We start from the raw sequence: 10,782 nt of genomic DNA on the forward strand, positions 1-10,782 counted from the left end.
AGCCTATGACAAAAAATTTCGTAAGCAGGCGCACGTCTTTGTATAATCTCCATATAACAGTTTTCATTTAAGTTGTAGTTTCCGGAAGTTTTTTTGAAATTTTTCAAGTTCCTTCCAAATGGTGGAGGGTATTAAAAATTCGGCCCGGCCGAACTTAGCTGCTTTTTTAATGGTGTTTTTTTTTTTTTTTTTTTTTTTTTTTTTTTTTGAAGAAAAAATTTAGAACTGGCACTAATTTAAATTCAGATTACCATGTTTTCAAAATAAAATTAATTTCGAAGTCCTTTAAAATTCTTCAATAGAATATTATTTTGGAGTTTTTTTTTTTCAAAGTTTTTGAAGTTTTTTTTTTCAATATCGTAAATATTAGATATTTGAACTTTCACTAACTTCAATTCAGTTTCAGATAAATATTTTCAAAAAAAAAAAATCATTTCGGACTCATTTAAGATTTTTTCCAGATCAGTTTTAAATATATAATATTCCTTGTTTTTTTTTTTCATGATAAATATTCCCAAAAACATGTGACACACTTCAGCTAGTTTTGAAATTCTTAGCATAAAAGAGAAATTCCCATGCTTCACATTTCCACGTTTTGTGGGGTAACACTTATGTACATATGTATGTAGGTATGTGTTGTAGAAGATTAAAATAATTTTACCTCTATTATTTCTATTTTTTATGCATTTAATTTCAGAATCTTTTTGGATTATTGATATTATTGGCATACAGAGACCATTTGTTCTTTGGATGTTATTATTACACAGAAAAAGGTTTTTTTTTTTCAATTATTTCCACAATTTTAGATAATTTGCGTTCAGTATTATTTTTGTTAAATTTTAATTTTTTTGGAAACAATTTTTTTATTTATTTTTTTTTTAAATTTTTTTTTAATTTGTTATGGGTACTTGCTATTTATTGTTAGCAATATTTTCTTTTTTCAAAATTTGCAAATTATTTATTTTCTTTGTTTTTTTTTTAATTTATTTTCTTTGTTTTCTCTATTTTCTTCACGTATTGAAATCAAAACATCATATTTTTTGTATTTTTTTTTTTATTTTGATTTTCAAAATTTTCACACGCTCAAAACTTTTCCCCGAAAAGTAAGCAAGTGGTAGTGGGTAATATTTCGAAAATAATTTTCGCGTTTCTGTTTCAGCGATTTTAGTGGTTGACGTTTTAGTGCCGCCGTTTGTTATTCCGATTACATGCAATACGTCTACGTGCGTCTACGTGTGGCACTGTTATGTTCATTCAGATGTTGCTGCTGTCTCTTCGTTGCTGGTGCTGTTGCTGGTGCGGCTGCTGTTGTTGTTACACACAGAGTATTGTTGCAGAATGAGTTTGGCGTAAATTAATAACAACACGAAAAATAAAAAAAATAAAAATACAAACGTATAAATGTAGTTGGTGTTGCTGTTGTTTTGGTGGGAGCAGGGACAGTAAAATAATAAACATACGACACGACGTTAAGACAAGAACAACAAAACAGCAACAACATTAATGCAAATTGCACACGGACACTCATGGACTGCAGAAACACACACACACACATTGGCTCACTCACTCAGCCACATGCAACCAACGTAAGCCACACCACACATTGCACACACACACACGCTTGAATTCTCATTGTTCATCGTTCGTATCAAATGTGTTGCACGAGAGCTTTCTACTACGATTGTCTTTGCCCACATAACTTGCTTGCTTGCCTGCCACACGTTCTACTATCGCATTCTCCTCAATCTCCCTCCCACACCCCCACCCCCCAATGAAAACAATCAAGTACACACATGCACTCGACACGATAACCACCCGAGAGAACCAACACACACCATCTACTGAGTTACAACACGGACCAAATTCTGTGAGCCGGAGAGAGAGAGAGAGTGAGAGCGCGTGAGTGTTTGTGGTGGAGTAAGGTGGATTGTTGTTGGGTGACATTGGATGCTTAGCATGTTTCATAAAACTACGTTAAATCAGTCTTTTTCGTTGTGTTATTGTTGTTGTTGTTTTATTCGCACACTTACACACGGACAGACTTCATTCATGAATAAAAAGGAACTTTTTCACTGTTGGTTGGTTGTTGTTGTTGTTGCTATTTTACGTTATGTCTCACTTACAAAGGATCGCGCGCTAGTCGTATCTCTTTAAGAATTGTTTTCCTTGTTGCAAAATATTGGCGCGAAAAATGTTTTCTTAAATTTCTTGATGACTTACTTTGAGATGCTGCTGCTGCTGCCACACTGTGTGAAATTCTTGAACAAACTTCTCAGACAGAACATGCACAGACACACACACACATCCACAAAGAAGTCGTCTAACTAACAACCGACTAACTGTGTGCGAGGTAGGTCAGTTAGACAGGAATTGCATACATACATGCAAACAAACTTATAGAAAAGGGCAATTGTTGTCACAACAATTTTCAAGAAGTTTTATTCAAATTTATGTCAGGTTTAAATTCAATTTTAATATAAACAAGTTAAACAGCATCAGACGATTATGCCGACAGATGTATATCGCCAGCCTTGATTTGTGATTGTTGATCCTTTATGGGGGAGCTTCTGAAGCAGTTGGCTAATATTGTCCAATTCGTATCTGACCTATCTGATATAAATATTACAACGGGCCATATCGTCTACTTTCTATACTTCATATGAGATATATGCAAATTTTTGGAAAATGTGGAATAATGCGTGATGTAACAGGTATAGCGGACCGAATTTTTCCACTTAATCTAAAATAGATAAAAATATTGAAAAATCTGCAAAATTTAAAGGAAATTGAACATTTTTATCCAATTTGATACGAAATCATGGGTGAGATGAAAACACTGCAACCAACTTGCCGAAAAATGGCTCGTGAGCTGAACATATCGCAATATTCCATTCGGCAAATATTGAAAAAATAGCTCGGGGTAAAGCCATTGAAATTCCAAAAAGTGCAAGAACTTACACCGCAACAGAAGAAAATAGATTCAAAAAAGCTAACGAGTTGCTTCGCTTGGCTGAAAGTGGTGAACTGCCGAATTCGGTTTTCTCCGATGAGAAAACATTCGTTGTCCAGCAGTTTGTAAACAAACAAAATGATCGTGTTTACTGGCCAAAGAGGTCAGCTGAAAATGTGCACCTTCGGTTGACCACCAGAACTCAAGCGCCGGCCATGGTGATGGTGTGGATCGCCGATGGTCGCTGACCGCCCGTATTAATCGACCGTAGCATCAGAATAAATGTCGAATATTATCGCAAAAATATTCTGGAGGGTGTATTAAAGCCTTGGGCACGCAAACATTTTGGCCTCAGTCCTTCGACATTCCAACAGGACTCATGGCACTCAGCACGCACCACCCAAGAATGGTTACAAAATTAGGTTCCTCTCTTAATTTCCAGCGCACAATGGTCACCAAAATCGTCCAATACCAATCCGTTGGATTATTGTGGCCATCACCTCAAGCAGGCGCTTCGCCGGGAATGGGCCAAAATACCGCAGAGCAACATTCGGGCAGCGTGTGACGGTTTCATTGACCGTGCAGGTCATAATTCGTGCCAATGGTGACCAATTCAAACAAATCATACTTATTCTAAAATTTGATGCTATTTCCAACATTTTTTGCTTTCACTCAATAAAATTTAAAAAAAAATGTAAAAAATATGGCGTTTGACTTTTTTGCAGTTTATTTTATTTCATCCTGCATATACCCTCTGCAGCCATATGATAAAATTCTAATTTGAAATTTAGCACAAAGGTTTACATTGTATTCAAGCTGATTCTCTGCAGTTCACCTCTCTCCCTGCAACAAATATTCGCTCTAGGTCCACTAATTTGTTTAGATCCCATACAACGGAGCCCTTCGATATTCGGTATGATAAAAGTTTCTGCCACAATTTCCAATCAAATCAACTGAAACTTGACAGTTGGGGTTCTCGAAAGGTCTCTTCTCTCCCCGCAAAAAATATTCGCTACAGGTCCACTAATTGGTAAGACCGCTATATAATGGTACCTACCGATTTTGAAGGTTTCTGCCACAATTTACAAAAAAAATTAGCTAACACTTAACATTTGGGGTTCTCGTTAAGTTTTATCCTTGCAAACAATATTCGATTCACGTCCACTGATTGCTATGGTCCCATATAACGGTACCTTCAGATTTTCGGTATTTTTAAGTTTTCTGCCACAATTTACAACCAAATTAAATGAAACTTTACATTGAAAGTTCTTGGTAGGTCGTTTCTCTCCCAGCAAAAAATATTCGCTACAAGTCCACTAATTGGTATGGCCGCCATATAATGGCACCTCCGTTCTTTCGGTATTTATACCCTACACCACATGGTGTTAAGGGTATTATGCTTTTGCGCATTTCTTTGTAACATGGAGAAGAAAGCGAGATAGACGCATAGTTATTTTTGAGGATCTTCATAGAATCAGTTTCTGAGTCAATCTATGCATGTCAATCCGCCTGTCTGTCCGTTCGTCCGACTGTCCATGTATTTTTGTGAACAGAATGGAGGTTGCATTTATTATCCGATTAAGATGAAATTTTCCAAACAATATTTGCTTGGCCCAAGAACGAACCCTTTTGAAATTGGTGAGAATCGGTTCAAATTTAGATATGGCTTCAACCGATTTCGGGTTTATTGTGCACCAAATGGCCAATATTAGTTCAAATGACCTGAATTTCGGCACATCCGACTGAATTCAGTCTAGAAGCAAGTACATCAAATTTGGTTCAGAAATAGCTATAGCTCCCATGTATGTGTTTTATCCGATTTGGGGTTTAAAGTTCCTCACATGGGTAATATGCATTGCACAACAATGATCTTTGGTACCAGATATCAGATACAGCTCTGAAATACGTGTATCATATGTTGTCAAGATCGGTTCAGATTTGAATGTAGCTCCCATATATATCCTCAACCGATTTCGGGTTAATTGTGCACCAAATGGCCAATATCAGTCCAAATAATCTGAATTTCGGCATTTCCAACGGAATTCAGCCAAAAAGAAGGTACTTCAAATTTTGTTGAAAATCGATTCAGATATTGTTATAGCTCCCATATATGGGTTTCATCCGATTTGGGGTTTAAAGTCCCTTACATGCATAATATGCACAACAATGATATAAGATACCGGGCATCAGATACTGCTCGAAAATACCTCTGCCAAATGTTATCGTGATCGGCTCAGATTTTTATGTAGCCTCATCAAATTGTAGGTTATTACTCACCATATATGTAATATCAGCCCATATTAAAGAGATTTTTTCATATTCCACCGAATTCTAGGTGGTGTAGGGTATCATATAGTCGGCCCACTCTACTTTTACCGTCTCCTTTTCTTTGTGCCACAATTTCCAATCACATCACCTGAAACTTTACAATTGTGTTTTTTCCATTATTACTCTCCAATATAGTTGTGTCAATATAGTTCAGTATTCCAGTATCCACACGTATGAGTGATTTCATAAATTTCATTTATTTAATATCACTCATACGCAGAGTTTTCACACAAACGACGGGTGCACGGAACCAGATAAGGAATTGTTTGTTCGTTCAAACTAGATGGGCACAACTCTATTCTCCACAAATTGGAAGGAACATCGCTATAATTTTAACCAGTAATGAAAAGTCAAAAGTCGGGCGAGGCCGACTATATGATACCCAACACCACCATGCATGTTTAGTAAAGGTCCCGTAACAAAATAATTTATTTTACGTAGGTCATACCATCTATCAACATTTGGCTTTAGAGTAGTAATAGTTTGCTATAGAGTGCATGATATCACTTGGAGGAGGATTATATTAAAAAAACATATATCGGAGCCGAGTTGCACAAAATGGAAACGTACGTCCCGAAATTCACTCCATTTAAGCTGATATTACCATAATTTGCACAATAAACCTGAAATCAGATTAATCGGATACATGGGAGATATATCCAAATCTTTGCCATTCTCGATAAAATTCGGCAAATGTATTTTCGAGCTTTATAAGATATCTGGTTCCAAATATAAATGTTGTCGGATGCATATTACGAATGTGAGGAACATAACTACCAAATCGGATAAAAAATATATATGGGAGCTATAGCTATATCTGAACCGATTTTCTCCAAATTTAATGTACTTTCTTCTAGTCTGAATTCGGTAAGATGTACAAAAAATTCAGGATTTTTGGACAGATATTGGCCATTTGGTGCACAATAATCCGAAATTTACGATATATTCAAATCTGAACCGATCTTTATAAAATTTGGCAGGGGTATTTCTCAGCTCTATAAGATATCTGGTACCAAAAATGATTGTTGTCGAATGCATATTACGAATGTGAGGGACTTAAACACCAAATCGGATGTAACATATATATGGGGCCTGAAGCTACATCTGAACCGATTTACACCAAAATTTACACAAAAATTACTATATAGGATGAATTCAGTCGTATTTGCCAAAATTCAGTTCATATGGGCTGATTTAGCCATTTGATGCACAATAAACCAGATTTCGAATAAAATGTATATAGGAGCTATATCCTAATCTGAGCGGATCTCGATAAAATTTTACAGAAATATTTTTGAGCAGCATCTGATATCCGGTACCAAATATCATTCTTCTGGAGTGGATATTATGCATGTGAGGGAGTTAAAACCCCAAATCGGATGAAACATATATATGGGGGCTATAGCTACATCCGAAACTATTTTCTTTTCCAAATTTGAAGTAATTACTTCTAGACTGAATTCGGTGGGACGGACAAGTATACAGGTCATTTGGAATTTTATTAGCCATTTGGTGCACAATTATCCCGGAATCAGTTAAAGGTATATATGAGCTATATCTAAACCTAATCCGATTATCACAAATTTCAATAGGGTTCGTCCTTGGGCCAAACAAATATTGTTTGCAAAATTTCATCTCAATCAGATAATAAATACAACCAGCATTTTGCTCACAAAAATACATGGACGGACGGCGGAGAGATGGACTGACATGCATAAATCGACTCAGAATGTGATTCCATGAAGATCCTCAAAAATAACTATGGGTCTATCTCGCTTCCTTCTCCATGTTATAAACAAATAAACAAAGTCACAATACCTCTACCTCTATGTGGTGTAGGGTATAAAAATTCCGAGTATCAGGTGATTCAGTTATTTGGGGCTATACAAAAACGTGGACCTCTGCATTATGTGTTTTTTGTTTGCAGGACTTTTGGCTTTGAAAATGAGTTACGCAGGTCCACGTTTAGGTATAGCCCCCATATAAGTGTACCTCCCTATATTCGGTATTTTGATACTTTTGGCGACATTATTCACCGGAATTGATTTTTATTTGAAGTGTCTAAGAGGTACCACAGCTTGTGACAATAAATTGTTTATACAGGTCAAGGTGTCTTTGTATAGCCCCGATACCCCGGTTCTTGCCTATATTACGTATTTTAATGATTTTACCTAAATTTTTCACCGAAATGGACCTGTGACAGAAAATTGTCTATGCAGGTCCAGGTCTTCGTATATCCCCCCATATATCTGAACCTCACTATATTATGTATTTAATTGATATTAGCGACATTATTCACCCGATTTTTTTCAAGTTTCGTATTTGAATATTTTATTGACCTATGACAAAAATTGCCTTTGCAGGTCCACGTATTCCTATAGACCCCTATTTAATGTCAACTCCCTGTATTTGGTATGTTTAAGATTTTAACAGAATTTTTCACGGATTATATGTATTTTTTTCTTTTTTAAAATTTCTAAATTCGTTCCAAACGGTTGAGGGTATTCAAAGTTCGACCCGGCCAAACTTACTGCTTACTGTAGAAATCGTATGTTTTTGGTAAATATTGATTCCGAATCTATGACGATTATTCGAAAAGAGGAGCAATTAGGTTCAACTGTTGCCTCTATTTGGTAGTAGATAAAGGTGTGTTTCTTAGGGGAATCTTCATTCTTTTGCATTTATTTTTCATTCGATCTCCGATTTACGCGGCACAGTAATGTAGAATCAGACATATTTTCCAAACATTATTTTTTTGTTTCAATGGATTTTGGATTTACTACTAGCAAAAACACCTCTGCTAGATACCCAAAGTAATGCGGGATATCATATAGTCTACTCCGACTTTGGTGGTTGTTTGTTATAGTACCCGCTTGTGTTTGTTCTTTGGTATTATCGTATTTTAATAGCATGAATCCCGGTAATTCGTTGTTAAATTAATTCAATTTTATTCTTGGCTCTGCAAACTTAATTTTTAATCACATCATTAATTTTTTATATTTTTTCTATAAATATTTTTAATTTTTATAAACTCCGACTTGGTTCTCACAATTACGTTTGGAAAAAAATCTCAAAAATTCCAAAATTTTTGGGCTGTATTTTGTTGTTTTTGTCAATATATCGTAATCGGCATGTGGAAAACACAACAAGCGAAATCCCGGTAAAATTGCGTTGTTGCAATCGCAGCTAAATTCGTTGTGTGAGACGAGTAAATTCTGGCCGTACTCTATGCCAAAAAACTACAGCGTGTTAAAAAAAAAATAAAAAAAAACAGAAACAAATAAATGAATAGGTACACTAAACAAAACGTGTCGGGAGTCTGTCCTCCAATACAAGACAAAATACATGGTTTTATGGCAAGAGAGCAGGGGTGGCGGCAATGGCATTAGAACACTACTGTGGCTCAATCGAACAACGAAACGGAAAAATATGCGACTGCAGCAACAATCCTATCACACTACCAACTATAATTCCTATTTGAAAGAGGAAACAACAAAAATAAGTTATGTTGTATGCAACAACACCAACAAAATACATTTAGCCCCCAGCCACCCTTAGGCCATCACAACAAAAAAAAACGATTGGTAGTCACTTGGTCACACATTCATCAAGAGTGAGTTCACCTTCTAAGATAGGTACGTCTATAACGTAAACTCATTATTCCGCGGAATGTCTATAACTGATGACATGCTTAATGAGCTCCCACACAAACCATACCCCATCTCACCCAAAATAAATCCATGCCATATGCGAAGTTAAACCAATACTTTTTTTTTTAATTTTGCCAACTAATGTGCGTCAACTGTTTCAATTTGCAGGGGAAATTCTGCCAAATTATCTCTTATGGGCCTCTAACAGCCAATACTTGGCCAATGCCCACAAAAAAATTAGGCACTCCAATCTCAAGTCGCAGCACTTATAGTAAACAGCATGTTAATATTACACGTCATCCGCACAACAACAAAAAAAATAAAAAAAAAACTTTACTATTTTAGTATTTCAAACCAAGTAATAGAGTAGCAATGTGCAGCAAAGGAATCCCACTTTCTCAGCAGCAAGACCCCCTCAAAAAAAAAACACAACAAAAACCTGAGAGATGACCAAAATACTGCACAAATGCTCTCTCTACTCTACCAACTTGATAGCCAACAACAATAAAAAAAATCATTCCATACTTTTGCGACTCACTTCCCAATATAATTGTTTGGCACAACACAGTAGCTAAGAGAAATTCTCTTTCTGCAAAGTACAATACAATAATGCAAAACCAGAAGAGATCTTCCCACCTCCATCTAAAACTCATGTTGCAAATTGCAATTTAAGGAAAATATATTTCTCACGTTTCTGCAAAAAAAATTATTTGTTTTTTTATTTTATACAATTTTTCTAAAGAGCATTAGTCTCGTTCTCTTCGGCTGGCGCTCTGTTACATCTCTCTCAAGTTTACAGTGTCAACATTACAATGTTAACTGGACAGAGCAAACCGATAAAAAGAGATTATTTAAGAGAAAACTAAAAATATGTTTTACATAACTTATATAGTATAAAAAATTTATGCCCTCCACTAATAATGGAGGATAGTGACTATCCTATGGAGGGTATATTTACTTTGTCACGATCTAGCGATGTCCGTCTGTCTGTCTGCCCGTCTGTTGTAATCACGCTATCTTTCGAACGAATTGAGATAGAAGGATAAAATTTTGCATACATGCATATTTTACCAGTAAGCAGGTTAAGTTCGTAAATGAACCCTGTCGATCCACGTTTTCGTATAGCCCCCATATAACAGTACCTCCCAATTTTCGGTATTTTCATGATTTTAGCGACAGTATTTACCGGCATTATTTCAAATTTCGTATTTGAAGTTCGTAATGGGTACTACAGCCTGTGACAAACATTTTTGTATGCAGATCCACGTCTTCGTATGGCCCCAATATAACGGTAGCTCCCGATATTCAGCATCTTGATGATTACAGCAATATTATTCACCGCAATCGTTTCAAATTTCGTATTGGGAGATCTTAATGGTTACTATAACCTATGGAAAAAACTTCGTATGCAGGTCCAGGTCTTCGTATAGACCCCCTTTTGATGATACCTCCCTATACTCGGTATTTTTATGATTTCAGCAACATTATTCACCGGAATCGTTTCAAATTTCGCATTGGGAGATCTTAATGGAGATCTTAATCGTTATGTCGATGTGGCTCGTTTTGGCCGCATCAAATGATAAGTACCCTCTGTAGCTATATGGCTGATGGTATAAAAGTGCGTTGTAAAATATCGATTATAGGAAGTTATCGTTATGTTGAGCCTATACGAAGACGAGAACTTGTAAATGCAATTTTCGTAATAGGTCATTACGATATTCATATGCGAAATTAGAATCTAAAGTCATCATAAAACCGAATATAGGGAGGTAGCGTTTTATGAGGCTATCCGAAGACCTGCGCCTGCATATGCAATTTTCTATCATAGGCTGTAGTATCCATTGGGAATTCCAA

The 10,782-nt window shown here is 35.9% G+C and overlaps 1 protein-coding gene across 3 annotated transcripts in view; it reads right to left on the reverse strand.

Annotated features, from left to right (window-relative positions):
* Positions 1 to 8,207, reverse strand: part of LOC101894336 (longitudinals lacking protein, isoforms A/B/D/L) — a 743,553-nt gene extending 735,346 nt beyond the window's left edge. For 2 of the 3 annotated variants that reach the window (XM_059119164.1, XM_059119167.1), the window contains exon 1: positions 662 to 1,724. The gene's annotated coding sequence lies outside the window, so the exon portion shown is untranslated. Of the gene's footprint in view, positions 1 to 661; positions 1,725 to 7,809 lie in introns of those variants that run through there. The other variant, XM_059119166.1, reaches the window with a different exon arrangement.
* Positions 8,208 to 10,782: the final 2,575 nt, after the last annotated feature.

The sequence above is a fragment of the Musca domestica genome, unplaced genomic scaffold (genome assembly GCF_030504385.1).
Source record: "Musca domestica strain aabys unplaced genomic scaffold, Musca_domestica.polishedcontigs.V.1.1 14, whole genome shotgun sequence".
Taxonomy (NCBI): domain Eukaryota; kingdom Metazoa; phylum Arthropoda; class Insecta; order Diptera; family Muscidae; genus Musca; species Musca domestica.